General features: G+C 42.1%; 1 protein-coding gene across 5 annotated transcripts in view; it reads right to left on the bottom strand.

Moving 5' to 3' along the window:
* ADGRB1 (adhesion G protein-coupled receptor B1) overlaps nt 1-25728 on the bottom strand; it is a 680829-nt gene that overhangs the window by 294253 nt on the left and 360848 nt on the right. The gene's annotated exons all lie outside the window — the stretch shown is intronic.

Raw genomic sequence — 25728 nt, 5'->3', positions numbered from 1 at the left:
TCATCTAGAACACAGGTTCTCAAACTCGGTCCTCAGGACCCCACACAGTGCATGTTTTGCATGTCTCCTCACAGAATCACAAGTGACATAATTAACTCCACCTGTGGACCTTTTAAAACATGTCAGTGAGTAATTAATACACCTGTGCACTTGCTGGGTTACCTGCAAAACATGCACTGTGTGGGGTCCTGAGGACCGAGTTTGAGAACCACTGATCTAGAACACAGGTTCTTAAACTCGGTCCTCAGGACCCCACACAGTCCATGTTTTCCAGGTTACCTGTGGATTAGTAAAATGTTGCAGTTGGTGACACAGAGTGTATCTGCCGGGTGACCTGGAAAACATGACCTGTGCTGTGTTCCAAGGACAGAGCTACTGATCTAGAACTTCCTAATTAGCTGGAATCATCATGGATAGTAGTCGGCATTACTGCATTTAATTGCAAGATTTTCTGAATAAACGTTGGTGGTCCTAAACTTTATCTCTGGAATAACAATCCCTCAGCCCACCGCAAGAGCCTCAAAACCTTAACAACGGTGAATGCAGCGTCCGTACCTAAGATCCAATGAGACCTCCCAGATTAAATTGCATCACTCAGGGGGGATTTGTATCAAACCTTGGAGAGTGATAAAGTGAAGAAGTTGCTAATAGCAACCACAAAGCTTCTTACTGTCATTTCATAGCCTCTGCAAGATAAACGACAGATGCTGTGGGCAACTTCCCCACTTTATCTCTCTCCAAGCATTGATACACCTCCCCTCTAGTTCTCTGTTATATAATACAGAAAACATAAAAATATACATTTCAGAGTCGATGCCGAGTTGGAAGTAATATGGTTGTAAATGCCTAAAAAAAAACTGGCACAGAAAAACAGCGTATATCCCCCTCCAGACACGCAAACACCGTGGCTCCTACAGCCTATGCTCCTGCTCTACAGTGGCTGCAACAGAAACATCTAACAGGTGTATAGGCAACTACTTACTGGTCCGCATGGGCCTCATTTGCTTACCCACCTTACCGGACACCTATCCGCCTCTCTGCTTATATTTTGCAATAGTGTTACATTATTATACTAGAAAATGTTATAATGTACAACAAACATCAGGACATTATAAACTCCTATGTGGCGGAGAGGCGCAACTTGTGTGTCACCGACCAAAGCCGTGTTACTGACCTTCACATGTAACGTAACGCACACAGCATAACATGTAACGTTATACAACAAAGTTACATTATTTAGCATGAAGTCACTGTGACCCGTAATAATATAACGTAGTTACATGGGGTCACTATATATCAAGTAATGGTAATGTAACTTATAACAAAGTTATAACATGTAACTTAATATCAAGTTATTATTATTATTATTATTATTATTATTAGTTACGTGAATAAAAAAAAACTGAAGAAAATCAATAACTATTGAATTTATCAATGTTTTTGCTCTCCCTTTTGACACCGCGTCGGCACTTCTATAATGACGTTTACAATATGGGTGTGGTATGATGGATCTACAGGAAATAATAAACAGTCAATTGGTCGACCCCATATGGTCGACGTGCAAAAGGTAGACACGGTCAAAATGTTGGCAGTGAAAATGTCGACTGTTTCTAAGGTCAACAGGTAGAAAAGGTCGACAGGGGTCAAAGGTCAACATGGAAATGGTCTACACAAAAAAAAGGTCGACTGTCGTTATTTCATGTTTTTTGACAAAATTTGTCCATTTTGCAGTCCGTGACCACAAATAGCGCCACCGTAGACCCTCACAGGCTAGCTTTGCTCGCCACGCTTCGGGCAAGGTGGCTTGCTACGCTACCGTTGCGCTCGCCGCATGTTACACTTCCCAATCATAGTCCACGTGGAAGCTAATGAAGCAAACAAAAAATTGTATCGACCTTTTGTGTGTCCACCATTGTTATGTTGACCCTTTTGAACCTGTGTTGACCTTTTGTACTTGCGACCATAAACACAGTCGACCTTTTACCTGTCGAACTTTGACCATGTTGACTTAATGCAGACAGCATCTATCCACGGACTGGAACCCTTACAATACAGCCTACATAAGCAGTTGGGTCTAATGTCTGAAGTGTTTGGGAATCATATATCGGCCACATTAACTAACCGTTATTGTGCTTCAGCCGCTGGGTGCAACCATCGATAGAGAGGTCCATCCAATCACATATGTCACCATATTGGTCATGTCACCTGGCTGTGTGTCTAGCATTAGGCACTTAGGGGTCAATTCAATTCAATGTGATGTGCTGCTGGGCATCATCCCCAATTATGGTAGGCTGTGCACCATTCTCAATCAACATATGGCGCGCCATCACGCTGAATTGAATCACCTTAAAAAGTCAGTCTAACCCAAATGTTTTTTTGATTTAATTTTATCTAGTAGAGAATAATACAAATTCTTATCCATCTCTTTACTTCCTCCCATTTGTTTAGTCCTTTCTACCCGGACCAAACACAACGGCCTTTATTACAGTATAGGTCTATACCAATGATGTAATTCTCCTCCTTGCCACTAGGGTAAACCTCCGAGCTATCATATTGTGAGAGGTTTATCTCACACGAACAAGATTAACAGGAGAGCTCTGGGAAGACACAAGGGATTATGGGAGAGAGAGATAAACAATGGTGATCTACTAAATGATCAGCAAACCTAATAAAATTGTTACGTAGGAAATAGGTTGAGTCCTACAAAATCCTAACAATGGTCACAGTACACAAATACAGAGGGAAGACAGAAAAAGGACCTTTAATTACACAACTGCCCTGGGGACAGCTGACAAAAGGACACTTGCCTGAAGAGAGGCGCTCAGTAACATCATTACCACTTCCTGGGCCCAGGGCGAAGGAGGAGAGAAGATTTGGATTCGGACTGGATTGCCGGAGACCTCGGTTTGAAAAACCAGTTTGAGCCCCTTGCCCCTTTACGTCCCGCGTCAGGGAGACTATACCTGAAAAAAAGCCCTAGTACAATATGGCGCACCGCAGTATACAGGCGGAGAGAACTCTTCTGCAAAGTTCAAAAACTTGGTCGGAATGCAATGAGAAGGAAACCTTCTATACAACTGAAAATCCAATCAAAGGACCCAACTTCGATACAGGCCCCAACCACCGCCCATTGGGCCTTATTTTGAGTCCTATGTAATCAGGAAGCAATAGCGATTATTCTCGCAGCTGAGTGAATATTTGCAGCTGAGCATGGTCAAAAATTTCAGTACCAGGTGTCCATTGTGTTTTCTTGGCAGTCCACGTATGCCTCACTCTCTCATGCAATAAATTCCTCCCATAATCAGACCTTCTCCAATCTCCTCAATCGTCACGGCCTCAGATGCTGGTTTGTAAGGTACGGTAAAGCCAGCAGATACAGTTTCCAGCAAAACAGTTCAGGGAAAGCTGCACAGAGCTTAAATCAATGGAAGATCTGCTGTTTCCTAACCTCATTATTGACCATGAAGCGGAAACACAAAGCCAAAGACCACTAGACGTCCGATGATATAAAACATGATGCATACTCAGGTGTCACCACAACAAAGGAAAATCCCATAGTAATTGAGAGTCTATATCCATGATCCATTCCTGCCCTAAAACAACTTGCAATTCACTGCAGGATGTGGAATGTTCTGCTGCAGTGTTTCACAAACATCAATCGTAGATACCTTTAAAAATGGACTGTATGGGGGGATACAGTCCATGTTTTAAAGGTATCTACGATTGAGTTTAAGGGTCACATTCTATATAGGTGTTAATATTTGATTTAAATGGATTCTTAATGCAATGGAAAATTTGACGGGCCAACACATTGTCTGCCCGAACCCCCTTCCTCACCCCTCATCCTTTGCTACTGCAGTTTAAACATGTAACAATTTTGGAGAACAAAGGAGGGTTCTCACCAATACACTGCTAAGCCACTTCCAGACCTGATTATTCATATACAATTTGAGATGCGAGTCACTTTATAACACGTTCCCGGCTTCATTGTGTGATAAGCAGTAACATCTGCGAGACCCCAGCTCCTATCATAAAGTATTCAGAATTTATTGGAGTGAAGCGCTGTGGAATTTACAAGTGTGATAAATCTGACCCCGGGAACCTGCTCTCTATAACAGTAATAATAATTGTATTTCGCACACCAAGAATAAAACATGCAACTTGGTGGAATTAAAACATCCAATAAATCTATACCATAAAATAAACCGAGAATCTGTTATGTATGCTGCGGGCTGATACATGTAAAGACGCTAACAGTGGCTTATTCCACGCTGTGTCCCGTGAGATACTGTTCATCAGTTCATTATATTATAACATCCCTACTGGAAACCCCCACTCCCCTCCACCGCCCAAAAAACTTTTTTAACTTCACCCACAATTTCTGGACCAATTGCGATGCAATTTTTTGCAGAGCTTATTAATAAAGTGCATTGATTATTATCCCACAAAATTATATATGAATCACCCTATATTTCTATTATACTGTATGTATTTATATGTATGGGATCTAAATCTGGAAAGCTGGGTATCCAAAAAAGTTCTAAAAAACAAGGCAAAGGAAATAATTTCTCCTGCTCAGGAAAATAGACATATAGACAGACAGAGGGGGACATTTATTAAGCAGTGATAAGAGTGGAGAAGTGAGCCAGTGGAGAACTTGCCCCATCAACCAATCATCAGCTCTGTATAATTTTATAGTATGCAAAATATAGATGGTACTTCAGTGCTGATCGGTTGCCATGGGCAACTTCTCCACTGGCTCACCTCTCCGCTCTTATCACTGCTTAGTAAATGTCCCACTTAATCATCAAACACCTTCTTCTGCATTCACTGTGAGGAGCAATGCGTAACAAGTTAATGTGGTGAGGACTGTCCTAGGTACAGGGATATGCAATTAGCTCAGATTGTTTCAGAAATAATGAATTCGCTTCCCTAAGTATTCAATTGCGACCCGTTTTCGTCCATTTTGAAGGAATTTTCGCCAATGGCTGTTAACCTTTTTTTTTTGTTTAAGTGAAAAGGCATTGGCGAAAAATGCCTCCAGATCGGTGAAAATGGCCCACGTTTTGATGGAAAACACATGGATTCGCTGATCCACGTATTTTCCGCCCCTGTCGCAGTTTTCGCATAGGCGAAAAAACGGCCCTGCTATTGCACAGGACAAATACCCATTTGCCCTAAAAACAGAGAAAAGTTCAGATTTTTCGCCTAGGGGAAAAAAAAACAGAGCTAATTGCATACCCCCCATTATCTGTCACTCTGGGGAGGACGGCTAAACAAGGTAATGTACAGGAAATTATATACAGTTTATACTTTATATATATATATATATATATATATATATATATATATACATTACTGTGAGGAGCACTGCTAAACAGAGCAACAATAAGGTATATGCCATATACACAGAGGCATAATCATCTACTGCATCTTCTTCCAAGCACTTTAAGGAGCACTGCTAAACATATGGTACAAAGAGGGAGATGCCGCACACACAGACATAGGGGGTCATTCCGAGTTGTTCGCTCGCTAGCAGTTTTTAGCAGCCGTGCAAACGCTATACCGCCGCCCACTGGGAGTGTATTTTAGCTTAGCAGAAGTGCGAATGAAAGGATCGCAGAGCGGATACAAAATAATTTTGTGCAGTTTCAGAGTAGCTTCAGACCTACTCAGCGCTTGCGATCACTTCAGACTGTTCAGTTCCTGTTTTGATGTCACAAACACGCCCTGCGTTCGCCCAGCCACGCCTGCGTTTTTCCTGACTCGCATGCGTTTTTTCGAACACTCCCTGAAAACGGTCAGTTGACACCCAGAAACGCCCTCTTCCTGTCAATCACTCCGCTAGGCCTTGTGTGAAACTACAACGTTCATTGTAAAAGTACGACGTGCGTGCGTTTTGCACCGCAAGCGCAGAAGTGACGTTTTTTTGTCTGACCGCTGCACAGCGAACGAAAGCAGCTAGTGAACAACTCGGAATGACCCCCATAGTCAGCTGTCTCCTACTACAGTCACTGTGAGAAGCACTGCTAAACAGAGCAACAACAATGGAGAAACCGTATACACAGATATAATTATCCGCTGTCTCCTACTACAGTCACTGTGAGAAGCACTGCTAAACAAGGCAACAACACAGGAGATACCATATATACACAGATATAATTATCAGCTGTCTCCTGCTACAGTCACTGTGAGGAGCACTGCTAAACAAGGCAACAATGGAGATACCGTATACACAGATATAATTATCAGCTGTCTCCTACTAGTCACTGTGAGAAGCACTGCTAAACAAGGCAACAACACAGGAGATACCATATATACACAGATATAATTATCAGCTGTCTCCTGCTACAGTCACTGTGAGGAGCACTGCTAAACAAGGCAACAATGGAGATACCGTATACACAGATATAATTATCAGCTGTCTCCTGCTACAGTCACTGTGAGGAGCACTGCTAAACAAGGCAACAACATAGGAGATACCGTATACACAGATATAATTATCAGCTGTCTCCTACTACAGTCACTGTGAGAAGCACTGCTAAACAAGGCAACAACACAGGAGATACCATATATACACAGATATAATTATCAGCTGTCTCCTGCTACAGTCACTGTGAGGAGCACTGCTAAACAAGGCAACAATGGAGATACCGTATACACAGATATAATTATCAGCTGTCTCCTGCTACAGTCACTGTGAGGAGCACTGCTAAACAAGGCAACAACATAGGAGATACTATATACACAGATATAATTATCAGCTGTCTCCTACTAGTCACTGTGAGGAGCACTGCTAAACAAGGCAACAACAATGGAGATACCGTATACACAGATATAATTATCAGCTGTCTCCTACTAGTCACTGTGAGGAGCACTGCTAAACAAGGCAACAACATAGGAGATACCGTATACACAGATATAATTATCAGCTGTCTCCTACTACAGTCACTGTGAGAAGCACTGCTAAACAAGGCAACAACAATGGAGATACCGTATACACAGATATAATTATCAGCTGTCTCCTACTAGTCACTGTGAGAAGCACTGCTAAACAAGGCAACAACATAGGAGATACCGTATACACAGATATAATTATCAGCTGTCTCCTACTACAGTCACTGTGAGAAGCACTGCTAAACAAGGCAACAACAATGGAGATACAGTATACACAGATATAATTATCAGCTGTCTCCTACTACAGTCACTGTGAGGAGCACTGCTAAACAAGGCAACAATGGAGATACTGTATACACAGATATATTTATCAGCTGTCTCCTACTATAGTCACTGTGAGAAGCACTGCTAAACAAGGCAACAACAATGGAGATACCATATACACAGATATAATTATCAGCTGTCTCCTACTACAGTCACTGTGAGGAGCACTGCTAAACAAGGCAACAATGGAGACACCGTATACACAGATATAATTATCAGCTGTCTCCTCCTACAGTCACTGAGAGGAGCACTGCTATACAGAGCAACAACGAGGGAGATACCATATATACAGATATAATTATCAGCTGTCTGCTACTACAGTCACTGTGAGGAGTACTGCTAAACAAGGCAACAATGGAGATACTGTATACACAGATATATTTATCAGCTGTCTCCTACTATAGTCACTGTGAGAAGCACTGCTAAACAAGGCAACAACAATGGAGATACCATATACACAGATATAATTATCAGCTGTCTCCTCCTACAGTCACTGTGAGAAGCACTGCTAAACAAGGCAACAATGGAGATACTGTATACACAGATATAATTATCAGCTGTCTCCTACTACAGTCACTGTGAGAAGCACTGCTAAACAAGGCAACAACAATGGAGATACCATATACACAGATATAATTATCCGCTGTCTCCTACTACAGTCACTGTGAGAAGCACTGCTAAACTAGGCAACAACATAGGAGATACCGTATACACAAATATAATTATCAGCTGTCTCCTCCTACAGTCACTGTGAGAAGCACTGCTAAACAAGGCAACAATGGAGATACTGTATACACAGATATAATTATCAGCTGTCTCCTACTACAGTCACTGTGAGGAGCACTGCTAAACAAGGCAACAACAAGGGAGATACCTGTATACACAGATATAATTATCAGCTGTCTCCTACTACAGTCACTGTGAGGAGCACTGCTAAACAAGGCAACAACAATGGAGATACCGTATACACAGATATAATTATCAGCTGTCTCCTACTACAGTCACTGTGAGGAGCACTGCTAAACAAGGCAACAACAATGGAGATACCGTATACACAGATATAATTATCAGCTGTCTCCTACTACAGTCACTGTGAGGAGCACTGCTAAACAAGGCAACAATGGATATACCGTATATACAGATATAATTATCAGCTGTCTCCTCCTACAGTCACTGTGAGAAGCACTGCTAAACAAGGCAACAATGGAGATACTGTATACACACAGATATAATTATCAGCTGTCTCCTCCTACAGTCACTGTGAGAAGCACTGCTAAACAAGGCAACAATGGAGATACTGTATACACACAGATATAATTATCAGCTGTCTCCTACTACAGTCACTGTGAGGAGCACTGCTAAACAAGGCAACAACAATGGAGATACCGTATACACAGATATAATTATCAGCTGTCTCCTACTACAGTCACTGTGAGGAGCACTGCTAAACAAGGCAACAACAATGGAGATACCGTATACACAGATATAATTATCAGCTGTCTCCTACTACAGTCACTGTGAGGAGCACTGCTAAACAAGGCAACAATGGATATACCGTATATACAGATATAATTATCAGCTGTCTCCTCCTACAGTCACTGTGAGAAGCACTGCTAAACAAGGCAACAACAAGGGAGATACCTGTATACACAGATATAATTATCAGCTGTCTCCTAAACAGTCACTGTGAGAAGCACTGCTAAACAAGGCAACAACAAGGGAGATACCTGTATACACAGATATAATTATCAGCTGTCTCCTACTACAGTCACTGTGAGGAGCACTGCTAAACAAGGCAACAACAATGGAGATACCGTATACACAGATATAATTATCAGCTGTCTCCTACTACAGTCACTGTGAGGAGCACTGCTAAACAAGGCAACAACAATGGAGATACCGTATACACAGATATAATTATCAGCTGTCTCCTACTACAGTCACTGTGAGGAGCACTGCTAAACAAGGCAACAATGGATATACCGTATATACAGATATAATTATCAGCTGTCTCCTCCTACAGTCACTGTGAGAAGCACTGCTAAACAAGGCAACAATGGAGATACTGTATACACACAGATATAATTATCAGCTGTCTCCTACTACAGTCACTGTGAGGAGCACTGCTAAACAAGGCAACAACAATGGAGATACCGTATACACAGATATAATTATCAGCTGTCTCCTACTACAGTCACTGTGAGGAGCACTGCTAAACAAGGCAACAACAATGGAGATACCGTATACACAGATATAATTATCAGCTGTCTCCTACTACAGTCACTGTGAGGAGCACTGCTAAACAAGGCAACAACAATGGAGATACCGTATACACAGATATAATTATCAGCTGTCTCCTACTACAGTCACTGTGAGGAGCACTGCTAAACAAGGCAACAATGGATATACCGTATATACAGATATAATTATCAGCTGTCTCCTCCTACAGTCACTGTGAGGAGCACTGCTAAACAAGGCAACAAGGGAGATACTGTGTACACAGATATAATTATCAGCTGTCTCCTACTACAGTCACTGTGAGGAGCACTGCTAAACAAGGCAACATCATAAGAGATACCATATACACAGATATAATTATCAGCTGTCTCCTACTACAGTCACTGTGGGGAGCACTGCTAAACAAGGCAACAATGGAGATACCTGTATACACAGATATAATTATCAGCTGTCTCCTACTACAGTCACTGAGAGGAGCACTGCTAAACAGAGCAACAACAAGGGAGACACCGTATACACAGATATAATTATCAGCTGTCTCCTACTACAGTCACTGTGAGGAGCACTGATAAACAAGGCAACAATGGATATACCGTATATACAGATATAATTATCAGCTGTCTCCTACTACAGTCACTGTGAGGAGCACTGCTAAACAAGGCAACAACAAGGGAGATACCATATATACAGATATAATTATCAGCTGTCTCCTACTACAGTCACTGTGAGGAGCACTGCTAAACAAGGCAACAATGGATATACCGTATATACAGATATAATTATCAGCTGTCTCCTCCTACAGTCACTGTGAGGAGCACTGCTAAACAAGGCAACAAGGGAGATACTGTGTACACAGATATAATTATCAGCTGTCTCCTACTACAGTCACTGTGAGGAGCACTGCTAAACAAGGCAACATCATAAGAGATACCGTATACACAGATATAATTATCAGCTGTCTCCTACTACAGTCACTGTGGGGAGCACTGCTAAACAAGGCAACAATGGAGATACCTGTATACACAGATATAATTATCAGCTGTCTCCTACTACAGTCACTGAGAGGAGCACTGCTAAACAGAGCAACAACAAGGGAGACACCGTATACACAGATATAATTATCAGCTGTCTCCTACTACAGTCACTGTGAGGAGCACTGATAAACAAGGCAACAATGGAGATACCGTATATACAGATATAATTATCAGCTGTCTCCTACTACAGTCACTGTGAGGAGCACTGCTAAACAAGGCAACAACAAGGGAGATACCATATATACAGATATAATTATCAGCTGTCTCCTACTACAGTCACTGTGAGGAGCACTGCTAAACAAGGCAACAACAAGGGAGATACCATATATACAGATATAATTATCAGCTGTCTGCTACTACAGTCACTGTGAGGAGCACTGCTAAACAGAGCAACAACAAGGGAGACACCGTATACACAGATATAATTATCAGCTGTCTCCTCCTACAGTCACAGGGGGGGGGGGAGCACTGCTAAACAAGGCAACAACAATGGAGATACCGTATACACAGATATAATTTTCAGCTGTCTCCTACTACAGTCACTGTGAGAAGCACTGCTAAACAAGGCAACAAGGGAGATAACGTATACACAGATATAATTATCAGCTGTCTACTACTACAGTCACTGTGAGGAGCACTGCTAAACAAGGCAACAACAAGGGAGATACCTGTATACACAGATATAATTATCAGCTGTCTCCTACTACAGTCACCGTGAGAAGCACTGCTAAACAAGGCATCAATGGAGATACTGTATACACAGATATAATTATCAGCTGTCTCCTCCTACAGTCACTGAGAGGAGCACTGCTAAACAGAGCAACAACGAGGGAGATACCATATATACAGATATAATTATCAGCTGTCTGCTACTACAGTCACTGTGAGGAGCACTGCTAAACAAGGCAACAATGGATATACCGTATATACAGATATAATTATCAGCTGTCTCCTACTACAGTCACTGTGAGGATCACTGCTAAACAAGGCAACAACAATGGAGATACCGTATATACAGATATAATTATCAGCTGTCTACTACTACAGTCACTGTGAGAAGCACTGCTAAACAAGGCAACAACAAGGGAGATACCGTATACACAGATATAATTATCAGCTGTCTCCTCCTATAGTCACTGTGAGAAGCACTGCTAAACAAGGCAACAACAAGGGAGATACCGTATACACAGATATAATTATCAGCTGTCTCCTCCTACAGTCACTGTGAGGAGCACTGCTAAACAAGGCAACAACAATGGAGATACCATATACACAGATATAATTATCAGCTGTCTCCTCCTACAGTCACTGTGAGGAGCACTGCTAAACAAGGCAACAATGGAGATACTGTATACACAGATATAATTATCAGCTGTCTCCTACTACAGTCACTGTGAGAAGCACTGCTAAACAAGGCAACAACAAGGGAGATACCGTATACACAGATATAATTATCAGCTGTCTCCTACTACAGTCACTGTGAGGAGCACTGCTAAACAAGGCAACAATGGAGATACTGTATACACAGATATAATTATCAGCTGTCTCCTGCTACAGTCACTGTGAGAAGCACTGCTAAACAAAGCAACAATGGAGATAACGTATACACAGATATAATTATCAGCTGTCTCCTCCTACAGTCACTGTGAGAAGCACTGCTAAACAAGGCAACAACAAGGGAGATACCATGTACACAGATATAATTATCAGCTGTCTACTACTACAGTCACTGTGAGGAGCACTGCTAAACAAGGCAACAACAAGGGAAATACCGTATACACAGATATAATTATCAGCTGTCTCCTACTACAGTCACTGTGAGGAGCACTGCTAAACAAGGCAACAACAAGGGAGATACCTGTATACACAGATATAATTATCAGCTGTCTCCTCCTACAGTCACTGAGAGGAGCACTGCTAAACAGAGCAACAACGAGGGAGATACCATATATACAGATATAATTATCAGCTGTCTCCTACTACAGTCACTGTGAGGAGCACTGCTAAACAAGGCAACAACATAGGAGATACCATATATACAGATATAATTATCAGCTGTCTGCTACTACAGTCACTGTGAGGAGCACTGCTAAACAAGGCAACAATGGATATACCGTATATACAGATATAATTATCAGCTGTCTCCTCCTACAGTCACTGTGAGAAGCACTGCTAAACAAGGCAACAACAATGGAGATACCGTATACACAGATATAATTATCAGCTGTCTCCTACTAGTCACTGTGAGGAGCACTGCTAAACAAGGCAACAACAATGGAGATACCGTATATACAGATATAATTATCAGCTGTCTACTACTACAGTCACTGTGAGAAGCACTGCTAAACAAGGCAACAACATAGGAGATACCGTATACACAGATATAATTATCAGCTGTCTCCTACTACAGTCACTGTGAGAAGCACTGCTAAACAAGGCAAGAACAAGGGAAATACCGTATACACAGATATAATTATCAGCTGTCTCCTACTACAGTCACTGTGAGAAGCACTGCTAAACAAGGCAACAACAAGGGAGATACCGTATACACAGATATAATTATCAGCTGTCTCCTCCTACAGTCACTGTGAGGAGCACTGCTAAACAAGGCAACAATGGAGATACCATATACACAGATATAATTATCAGCTGTCTCCTCCTACAGTCACTGTGAGGAGCACTGCTAAACAAGGCAACAATGGAGATACTGTATACACAGATATAATTATCAGCTGTCTCCTACTACAGTCACTGTGAGAAGCACTGCTAAACAAGGCAACAACAAGGGAGATACCGTATACACAGATATAATTATCAGCTGTCTCCTCCTACAGTCACTGTGAGGAGCACTGCTAAACAAGGCAACAATGGAGATACTGTATACACAGATATAATTATCAGCTGTCTCCTCCTACAGTCTCTGAGAGGAGCACTGCTAAACAGAGCAACAACAAGGGAGATACCATATATACAGATATAATTATCAGCTGTCTGCTACTACAGTCACTGTGAGGAGCACTGCTAAACAAGGCAACAATGGATATACCGTATATACAGATATAATTATCAGCTGTCTCCTCCTACAGTCACTGTGAGGAGCACTGCTAAACAATGCAACAACAATGGAGATACCGTATACACAGATATAATTTTCAGCTGTCTCCTACTACAGTCACTGTGAGGAGCACTGCTAAACAAGGCAACAAGGGAGATACTGTGTACACAGATCTATCAGCTGTCTCCTCCTACAGTCACTGTGAGAAGCACTGCTAAAAAAGGCAACAATGGAGATACTTTATACACATATATAATTATCAGCTGTCTCCTACTACAGTCACTGTGAGAAGCACTGATAAAAGGCAACAACAAGGGAGATACCATATACACAGACATAATTATCAGCTGTCTCCTACTACAGTCACTGTGAGAAGCACTGATAAAAGGCAACAACAAGGGAGATACCATATACACAGACATAATTATCAGCTGTCTCCTACTACAGTCACTGTGAGGAGCACTGCTAAACAAGGCAACAACAAGGGAGATACCGTATACACAGGTATAATTATCCGCTGTCTCCTGCTACAGTCACTGTGAGAAGCACTGCTAAACAAGGCAACAACAAGGGAGATACCGTATACACAGATATAATTATCAGCTGTCTCCTACTACAGTCACTGTGAGGAGCACTGCTAAACAAAGCAACAACAATGGAGATACCGTATACACAGATATAATTATCAGCTGTCTCCTACTACAGTCACTGTGAGGAGCACTGCTAAACAAGGCAACAATGGAGATACTGTATACACAGATATAATTATCAGCTGTCTCCTACTACAGTCACTGTGAGGAGCACTGCTAAACAACGCAACAACAAGGGAGATACCGTATACACAGATATAATTATCAGCTGTCTCCTACTACAGTCACTGTGAGGAGCACTGCTAAACAAGGCAACAACAAGGGAGATACCGTATACACAGATATAATTATCAGCTGTCTCCTACTACAGTCACTGTGAGAAGCACTGCTAAACAAGGCAACAACAATGGAGATACCGTATATACAGATATAATTATCAGCTGTCTCCTACTACAGTCACTGTGAGGAGCACTGCTAAACAAGGCAACAACAATGGAGATACCGTATATACAGATATAATTATCAGCTGTCTCCTCCTACAGTCACTGTGAGGAGCACTGCTAAATAGAGCAACAACAATGGAGACACCGTATACACAGATATAATTATCAGCTGTCTCCTACTACAGTCACTGTGAGGGGCACTGCTAAATAGAGCAACAACAATGGAGACACCGTCTACACAGATATAATTATCAGCTGTCTCCTACTAGTCACTGTGAGGAGCACTGCTAAACAAGGCAACAACATAGGAGATACCGTATACACAGATATAATTATCAGGTGTCTCCTACTACAGTCACTGTGAGAAGCACTGCTAAACAAGGCAACAACATAGGAGATACCGTATACACAGATATAATTATCTGCTGTCTCCTACTAGTCACTGTGAGGAGCACTGCTAAACAAGGCAACAACAAGGGAGATACCGTATACACAGATATAACTATCAGCTGTCTCCTCCTACAGTCACTGTGAGGAGCACTGCTAAATAGAGCAACAACAATGGAGACACCGTATACACAGATATAATTATCAGCTGTCTCCTACTACAGTCACTGTGAGGGGCACTGCTAAATAGAGCAACAACAATGGAGACACCGTCTACACAGATATAATTATCAGCTGTCTCCTACTAGTCACTGTGAGGAGCACTGCTAAACAAGGCAACAACATAGGAGATACCGTATACACAGATATAATTATCAGGTGTCTCCTACTACAGTCACTGTGAGAAGCACTGATAAACAAGGCAACAACATAGGAGATACCGTATACACAGATATAATTATCAGCTGTCTCCTACTACAGTCACTGTGAGGAGCACTGCTAAACAAGGCAACAACAAGGGAGATACCGTATACACAGATATAATTATCAGCTATCTCCTACTACAGTCACTGTGAGGAGCACTGCTAAACAAGGCAACAACAAGGGAGATACCGTATACACAGATATAATTATCAGCTGTCTCCTCCTACAGTCACTGTGAGAAGCACTGCTAAACAAGGCAACAACAAGGGAGATACCGTATACACAGATATAATTATCAGCTGTCTCCTACTACAGTCAATGTGAGGAGCACTGCTAAACAAGGCAACAATGGATATACCGTATATACAGACATAACTATCAGCTGTCTCCTACTACAGTCACTGTGAGGAGCACTGCTAAACAAGGCAACAACATAGGAGATACCGTATACACAGATATAATTTTCAGCTGTCTCCTCCTACAGTCACTGAGAGAAGCACTGCTAAACAAGGCAACAACAAGGGAGATACCATATATACAGATATAATTATCAGCTGTCTCCTACTACAGTCACTGTGAGGATCACTGCTAAACAAGGCAACAACATAGGAGATACCGTATACACAGATATAATTATCAACTGTCTCCTACTACAGTCACTGTGAGGAGCACTGCTAAACAAGGCAACAACATAGGAGATACCGTATACACAGATATAATTATCAGCTGTCTCCTACTACAGTCACTGTGAGGAGCACTGCTAAACAAGGCAACAATGGAGATACTGTATACACAGATATAATTATCAGCTGTCTCCTACTACAGTCACTGTGAGGAGCACTGCTAAACAACGCAACAACAAGGGAGATACCGTATACACAGATATAATTATCAGCTGTCTCCTACTACAGTCACTGTGAGGAGCACTGCTAAACAACGCAACAACAAGGGAGATACCGTATACACAGATATAATTATCAGCTGTCTCCTACTACAGTCACTGTGAGAAGCACTGCTAAACAAGGCAACAACAATGGAGATACCGTATATACAGATATAATTATCAGCTGTCTCCTACTACAGTCACTGTGAGGGGCACTGCTAAATAGAGCAACAACAATGGAGACACCGTCTACACAGATATAATTATCAGCTGTCTCCTACTAGTCACTGTGAGGAGCACTGCTAAACAAGGCAACAACATAGGAGATACCGTATACACAGATATAATTATCAGGTGTCTCCTACTACAGTCACTGTGAGAAGCACTACTAAACAAGGCAACAACATAGGAGATACCGTATACACAGATATAATTATCAGCTGTCTCCTACTAGTCACTGTGAGGAGCACTGCTAAACAAGGCAACAACAAGGGAGATACCGTATACACAGATATAATTATCAGCTATCTCCTACTAGTCACTGTGAGAAGCACTGCTAAACAAGGCAACAACAATGGAGATACCGTATACACAGATATAATTATCAGCTATCTCCTACTAGTCACTGTGAGAAGCACTGCTAAACAAGGCAACAACAATGGAGATACCGTATATACACTGATATAATTATCAGCTGTCTCCTACTACAGTCACTGTGAGAAGCACTGCTAAACAAGGCAACAACATAGGAGATACCGTATATACACAGATATAATTATCAGCTGTCTCCTACTACAGTCACTGTGAGGAGCACTGCTAAACAAGGCAACAACATAGGAGATACCGTATACACAGATATAATTATCAGCTATCTCCTACTAGTCACTGTGAGAAGCACTGCTAAACAAGGCAACAACAATGGAGATACCGTATACACAGATATAATTATCAGCTATCTCCTACTAGTCACTGTGAGAAGCACTGCTAAACAAGGCAACAACAATGGAGATACCGTAAACACAGATATAATTATCAGCTGTCTCCTGCTACAGTCACTGTGAGAAGCACTGCTAAACAGAGCAACAACAATGGAGATACCATATACACAGATATAATTATCAGCTGTCTCCTACTACAGTCACTGTGAGAAGCACTGCTAAACAAGGCAACAAGGGAGATACCGTATACACAGATATAATTATCAGCTGTCTCCTACTACAGTCACTGTGAGAAGCACTGCTAAACAAGGCAACAAGGGAGATACCGTATACACAGATATAATTATCCGCTGTCTCCTACTACAGTCACTGTGAGGAGCACTGCTAAACAAGGCAACAACAATGGAGATACCGTATACACAGATATAATTATCAGCTGTCTCCTACTAGTCACTGTGAGGAGCACTGCTAAACAAGGCAACAACATAGGAGATACCGTATACACAGATATAATTATCAGCTGTCTCCTACTAGTCACTGTGAGGAGCACTGCTAAACAAGGCAACAACAATGAAGATACCGTATACACAGATATAATTATCAGCTGTCTCCTACTTCAGTCACTGTGAGAAGCACTGCTAAACAAGGCAACAACATAGGAGATACCGTATACACAGATATAATTATCAGCCGTCTCCTACTACAGTCACTGTGAGAATCACTGCTAAACAAGGCAACAACAATGGAGATACCGTATATACACAGATATAATTATCAGCTGTCTCCTACTACAGTCACTGTGAGAAGCACTGCTAAACAGAGCAACAACAATGGAGATACCGTATACATAGATATAATTATCAGCTGTCTCCTACTACAGTCACTGTGAGGAGCACTGCTAAACAAGGCAACAACACAGGAGATACCGTATACACAGATATAATTATCAGCTGTCTCCTACTACAGTCACTGTGAGGAGCACTGCTAAACAAGGCAACAACATAGGAGATACCGTATACACAGATATAATTATCCGCTTTCTCCTACTACAGTCACTGTGAGGAGCACTGCTAAACAAGGCAACAACAATGAAGATACCGTATACACAGATATAATTATCAGCTGTCTCCTACTAGTCACTGTGAGGAGCACTGCTAAACAAGGCAACAACAATGAAGATACCGTATACACAGATATAATTATCAGCTGTCTCCTACTACAGTCACTGTGAGGAGCACTGCTAAACAAGGCAACAACATAGGAGATACCGTATACACAGATATAATTATCCGCTTTCTCCTACTACAGTCACTGTGAGGAGCACTGCTAAACAAGGCAACAACATAGGAGATACCGTATACACAGATATAATTATCCGCTTTCTCCTACTACAGTCACTGTGAGGAGTACTGCTAAACAAGGCAACAACAATGGAGATACCGTATATACACAGATATAATTATCAGCTGTCTCCTACTAGTCACTGTGAGGAGCACTGCTAAACAAGGCAACAACAATGAAGATACCGTATACACAGATATAATTATCAGCTGTCTCCTACTACAGTCACTGTGAGAAGCACTGCTAAACAAGGCAACAATATAGGAGATACCGTATATACACAGATATAATTATCAGCTGTCTCCTACTACAGTCACTGTGAGAAGCACTGCTAAACAAGGCAACAACATAGGAGATACCATATACACAGATATAATTATCAGCTGTCTCCTACTACAGTCACTGTGAGGAGCACTGCTAAACAAGGCAACAACATAGGAGATACCGTATACACAGATATAATTATCAGCCGTCTCCTACTACAGTCACTGTGAGAAGCACTGCTAAACAAGGCAACAACATAGGAGATACCGTATACACAAATATAATTATCAGCTGTCTCCTCCTACAGTCACTGTGAGGAGCACTGCTAAACAAGGCAACAACAATGGAGATACCGTATATACACAGATATAATTATCAGCTGTCTCCTACTACAGTCACTGTGAGAAGCACTGCTAAACAGAGCAACAACAATGGAGATACCATATACACAGATATAATTATCAGCTGTCTCCTACTACAGTCACTGTGAGGAGCACTGCTAAACAAGGCAACAACATAGGAGATACCGTATACACAGATATAATTATCAGCTGTCTCCTACTACAGTCACTGTGAGGAGTATTGCTAAACAGAGCAACAAAAATAAAGATACCGTATACACAGATATAATTATCAGCTGTCTCCTACTACAGTCACTGTGAGGAGCACTGCTAAACAAGGCAACAACACAGGAGATACCGTATACACAGATATAATTATCAGCTGTCTCCTACTACAGTCACTGTGAGGAGCACTGCTAAACAAGGCAACAACAAGGGAGATACCGTATACACAGATATAATTATCAGCTGTCTCCTACTACAGTCACTGTGAGGAGCACTGCTAAACCAGGCAACAACATAGGAGATACCGTATACACAGATATAATTATCAGCTGTCTCCTACTACAGTCACTGTGAGGAGCACTGCTAAACAAGGCAACAACATAGGAGATACCGTATACACAGATATAATTATCCGCTTTCACCTACTACAGTCACTGTGAGGAGCACTGCTAAACAAGGCAACAAGGGACATACCGTATACACATAGATATAATTATCAGCTGTCTACTACTACAGTCACTGTGAGGAGCACTGCTAAACTAGGCAACAACATAGGAGATACCGTATACACAGATATAATTATCAGCCGTCTCCTACTACAGTCACTGTGAGAAGCACTGCTAAACAAGGCAACAACATAGGAGATACCGTATACACAAATATAATTATCAGCTGTCTCCTCCTACAGTCACTGTGAGGAGCACTGCTAAACAAGGCAACAACAATGGAGATACCGTATATACACAGATATAATTATCAGCTGTCTCCTACTACAGTCACTGTGAGAAGCACTGCTAAACAGAGCAACAACAATGGAGATACCATATACACAGATATAATTATCAGCTGTCTCCTACTACAGTCACTGTGAGGAGCACTGCTAAACAAGGCAACAACATAGGAGATACCGTATACACAGATATAATTATCAGCTGTCTCCTACTACAGTCACTGTGAGGAGTATTGCTAAACAGAGCAACAAAAATAAAGATACCGTATACACAGATATAATTATCAGCTGTCTCCTACTACAGTCACTGTGAGGAGCACTGCTAAACAAGGCAACAACACAGGAGATACCGTATACACAGATATAATTATCAGCTGTCTCCTACTACAGTCACTGTGAGGAGCACTGCTAAACAAGGCAACAAGGGAGATACCGTATACACAGATATAATTATCAGCTGTCTCCTACTACAGTCACTGTGAGGAGCACTGCTAAACAAGGCAACAACAAGGGAGATACCGTATACACAGATATAATTATCAGCTGTCTCCTACTACAGTCACTGTGAGGAGCACTGCTAAACCAGGCAACAACATAGGAGATACCGTATACACAGATATAATTATCAGCTGTCTCCTACTACAGTCACTGTGAGGAGCACTGCTAAACAAGGCAACAACATAGGAGATACCGTATACACAGATATAATTATCCGCTTTCACCTACTACAGTCACTGTGAGGAGCACTGCTAAACAAGGCAACAAGGGGCATACCGTATACACATAGATATAATTATCAGCTGTCTACTACTACAGTCACTGTGAGGAGCACTGCTAAACAGAGCAACAACATAGGAGATACCGTATACACAGATATAATTATCTGCTGTCTCCTACTTCAGTCACTGTGAGAAGCACTGCTAAACAAGGCAACAACATAGGAGATACCGTATACACAGATATAATTATCAGCCGTTTCCTACTACAGTCACTGTGAGGAGCACTGCTAAACAAGGCAACAACAATGGAGATACCGTATACACAGATATAATTATCTGCTGTCTCCTACTTCAGTCACTGTGAGAAGCACTGCTAAACAAGGCAACAACATAGGAGATACCGTATACACAGATATAATTATCAGCCGTTTCCTACTACAGTCACTGTGAGGAGCACTGCTAAACAAGGCAACAACAATGGAGATACCGTATACACAGATATAATTATCTGCTGTCTCCTACTTCAGTCACTGTGAGAAGCACTGCTAAACAAGGCAACAACAATGGAGATACTGTATACACAGATATAATTATCAGCCGTTTCCTACTACAGTCACTGTGAGGAGCACTGCTAAACAAGGCAACAACAATGGAGATACCGTATACACAGATATAATTATCTGCTGTCTCCTACATCAGTCACTGTGAGAAGCACTGCTAAACTAGGCAACAACAATGGAGATACCGTATACACAGATATAATTATCAGCCGTTTCCTACTACAGTCACTGTGAGAATCACTGCTAAACAGAGCAACAACATAGGAGATACCATATACAGATATAATTATCAGCTGTCTCCTACTACAGTCACTGTGAGAAGCACTGCTAAACAAGGCAACAACATGGAGATACCGTATACACAGATATAATTATCAGCTGTCTCCTACTACAGTCACTGTGAGGAGCACTGCTAAACAAGGCAACAACAATGGAGATACCGTATACACAGATATAATTATCAGCTGTCTCCTCCTACAGTCACTGTGAGGAGCACTGCTAAACAAGGCAACAACAATGGAGATACTGTATACACAGATATAATTATCAGCTGTCTCCTACTACAGTCACTGTGAGAAGCACTGCTAAACAAGGCAACAATGGAGATACCATATATACAGATATAATTATCAGCTCTCTACTACTATAGTCACTGTGAGGAGCACTGCTAAACAAGGCAATAAAGAGGGAGAATCTACAAACGGTTTTATATTGCAAGGCAGTTTATTATCTTATGAAACTCAGTTACTGGATGCATGAGAGGTACTCTCTCAGAGATATGACAGCCGGCAATGAGCAACTAGGGATTTATCCAGTAACTCTGCTGCTGCTATACCCTCTCCTATAAATAATTATAATATCTGTCAGATTCCGTCGTGTGACTGATTCCAGGGTGAATTTATAGACTGTCGTCTCATGCAAACTAGGGTTCAACATGTATGCACAAAAGATGGCTGACGCAGTGACGCCGGCGCTGCATGCCGGCTGCAGAGACGCCTAACATCTGTGTCAACCATAACTAGTACGATGAACATGGAAATGTCTGATTTTCTCCATTGCAAATCCTGATCGCCGATGATGTCATTTGTTACAGCGCTAATGATAAACAGCCAGTCGCTGCTTTCAGACTCCATCAGTCGTGTGTAGGAAAGAAAAAAAAAAAAAGAAAACAAGAAAACAGACGTCAATTTAATGGTTTGCGATCCCTGGAACTACGCCTGACCTTTTAGGCCGTGTCAGAATTTGAGCGCAATAACATACAGGTTTTATTGATCCTAGAATCAACCTTTCCCCTGACAGCGCTCAGTTATAAAAGCGCCAGTTTCTCCCATGTCCTTTATGAATGGAATGTAAAGAGATTTCAGAACTGTTCATCGATCTCAGCCGCTGAATTAAAATGTCACCGTTTCCAGCTTTTATCTCTCCTCAACGCGGGCAAAGCGAGGTCATTAATTACTCAGACTCATAAATGGGTTTAATCGTCTATATTTTTATTTTCTTTCTCTGCTTATAGAATTTTTTTTACCTGTATTTGGTGTCTTTGTCTTATTAAAACTGTACATGAAACATTCTAGTCATTTACAGAACCTTTTTCAGGGTGATAGGGCTTTGTATTAATGGGTTTACAGTACATCCTGCGCTAGGAAGAGGTCAGATCATCATATCTTGTACATAGGGGGTCATTCCGAGTTGATCGCTCGCTAGCAGTTTTTAGCAGCCGTGCAAACGCTATGCCGCTGGGAGTGTATGTTAGCTTAGCAGAAGTGCGAACGCATGTGCAGCCGAGCTCTGAAAAAACAGTTTGTGCAGTTTCCGAGTAGCTCTGAACCTACTCAGCACTTGTGATCACTTTAGACTGTTTAGTTACTGATTTGACGTCACAAACACGCCCTGCGTTCGCCCAGCCTGCGTTTTTCCTGGCACGCCTGCATTTTTTCGAACACTCTCTGAAAACGGCCAGTTGACACCCAGAAATGCCCTCTTCCTGTCAATCACTCTGCGGCAAGCAGTGCGACTGAAAAGCTTCGCTAGTCCTTGTGTAAAACTACATCGTTCGTTGTAATAGTACGACGCGTGTGCGCATTGCGCCGCATATGCATGCGCAGAAGTGCTGATTTTTTTGCCTGATCGCTGCGCAGCGTCCAAAATCTGCTAGCGAACAACTCGGAATGACCCCCATAATCTATTGCGGAGACTTCTATAATCCTCCAGGGGTTAATAACCACTTTATGTTTTTGTACTATGGACCCTAGTCAGCATCAGTCGCACTTTCTGCAATCTTAGCAGAAACTGCGACTGCAAAAATCTCAGCTGGCGGCCGCCCAACGCAGGGCAAGTCCGCTCAGCATAAAAAGGGGGATCCGGTCAGAAGATCGACAGTGTCTAGGTCGACAATGTTTAGGTCGACCACTATAGGTCGACAGTCACTAGGTCGACATGGATGGAAGGTCGACAGGGTTTCTAGGTCGACATGTGCTAGGTCGACAGGTCTAAAGGTCGACATGAGTTTTTAAAAAAAAAATATTTTTTTGGGGATTTTTTCATACTGAACGATCCACGTGGACTACGATTGGAACGGTAAAGTGTGCCGAGCGAAGCGGTAGTGGAGCGAAGGCACCATGCCCGAAGCACGGCGAGAGAAGCGAGCCATGCGAGGGGACGCGGTGCACTAATTTGGGATCCCGGTCACTTTACGAAGAAAACGACACCAAAAAAAAAAAATTCTCATGTCGACCTTTAGACCTATCGACCTAGCACATGTCGACCTAGAAACCCTGTCGACCTTCCATCCATGTCGACCTAGTGACTGTCGACCTATAGTGGTCGACCTAAACATTGTCGACCTAGATACTGTCGATAAAACGAACCACACCCATAAAAAGGTCCGCCCCGCCATGCGGTCGCAATCTAATTGCAAACGCAAAGCAGTTAGATTGCGACCATATGAAACTATAGCCTAGCTACAAAGGCAGGTCTTCCGCCACCATATTTTTAATCAGAGCGGCTGCGTGTAGCGTCACACAGCCGCCACAAAAAATGGCACCCACCTGCCCCCATTTTAACCATCCCACCCCTGCAATGCCGTGTTCCCACCCCGCGAACGGCTCTGCCAGTCATTCAGGCAGAGGCGTTTGCATCAATCTGTTTTGATCGCATTGGCCGGCCCGCGCAGATTGGGCACTGGACTGAAACCCGGCACAATGCGAACGCTTCGCAATTGCGATGCAACCTGAATGAGGGCCTATATTTGCCAACCTATGAACATTGAAAAAAATAAAAGGGTTAACTGCTTTGCGACATTGTTACCAGTAACTTCTGTCGCAAACATCAAACAGTGAATGCAAGCCGCCATCTTTGAACCTCGATTCAAATGACATCACGTACAGTACTAGCGTTGAACAGAAATATTCATGTGCAATGGTGCAACCAATAGAGAAAGGGGCTTTATCTTTTCATCCTTCTGTCTTTGAATCGCTCATGAGTGCATGTGAATAATATTGAGATGTATGCACAAGAAATAGAAAGTGGAGGGGCTACAACATCGGGCCAAAATCAGAAGCAAGGCAGAAAAGGCAAATAACTTTCTATCTGGAACAAATCATTTTGCAACGCAAGTGGAGGAAATACACTTATACAGTATCTTTTCTGTGCAGGGTAAATACTGGCTGCTTTTGCATGTAGCCAACACATGCAAGACAACTTTTTTACACTGCATCTGCCCCACCTGCAGTGCAACATCATGTAGCCCATTTGCTTGCTGCTTTGATTTGCTTCAACATCTGAATAACCCCCCGTATTTCTTAAAGCCATGTAACATTCTTAGAGAGTCGACCTTAACATCAGATGTTAATTCAACCACAGTTCCAAAAATGCCATTACCCAAATGCTGTAAGGATAGAAAAAGCACATTTATTATTAACAAGTGAAAATATATAACAAAAAGACCAGCAGACAAAGGAAGGCAGCAAACGTACAAGAAAAGCACAATAATAGCGCTTATACAGTACAGTACACATAGTAACTATCATCGCCTTATCGTGTATGAGAGAGCACCATGTGATGCACCGCCCATGAGTTACTGCAGAAGACAGGGAATTACACCGGATAATGATACATCATCTCGCAGAGGCCGCTTTCTGCCACTATAAATCCTCAGCCTGAAACGCATCTTCCCGGCCCAGATATAGGTCCCTCGCATTATACACTCAGATAAAGATGCACTGGCATTATATGGCTGAGCCTGTATGACAACAAGAGCACCTTGCAGCAAGAATGCTGCTTTATAGGAGGAATTGTCCTCTACATCCGGCAGGAAGACACCTAGGCGGGGGTCTCA

The sequence above is a fragment of the Pseudophryne corroboree genome, chromosome 5 (genome assembly GCF_028390025.1).
Source record: "Pseudophryne corroboree isolate aPseCor3 chromosome 5, aPseCor3.hap2, whole genome shotgun sequence".
Lineage (NCBI taxonomy): Eukaryota > Metazoa > Chordata > Amphibia > Anura > Myobatrachidae > Pseudophryne > Pseudophryne corroboree.
This window is presented reverse-complemented; position numbering and strand designations above follow the sequence as displayed.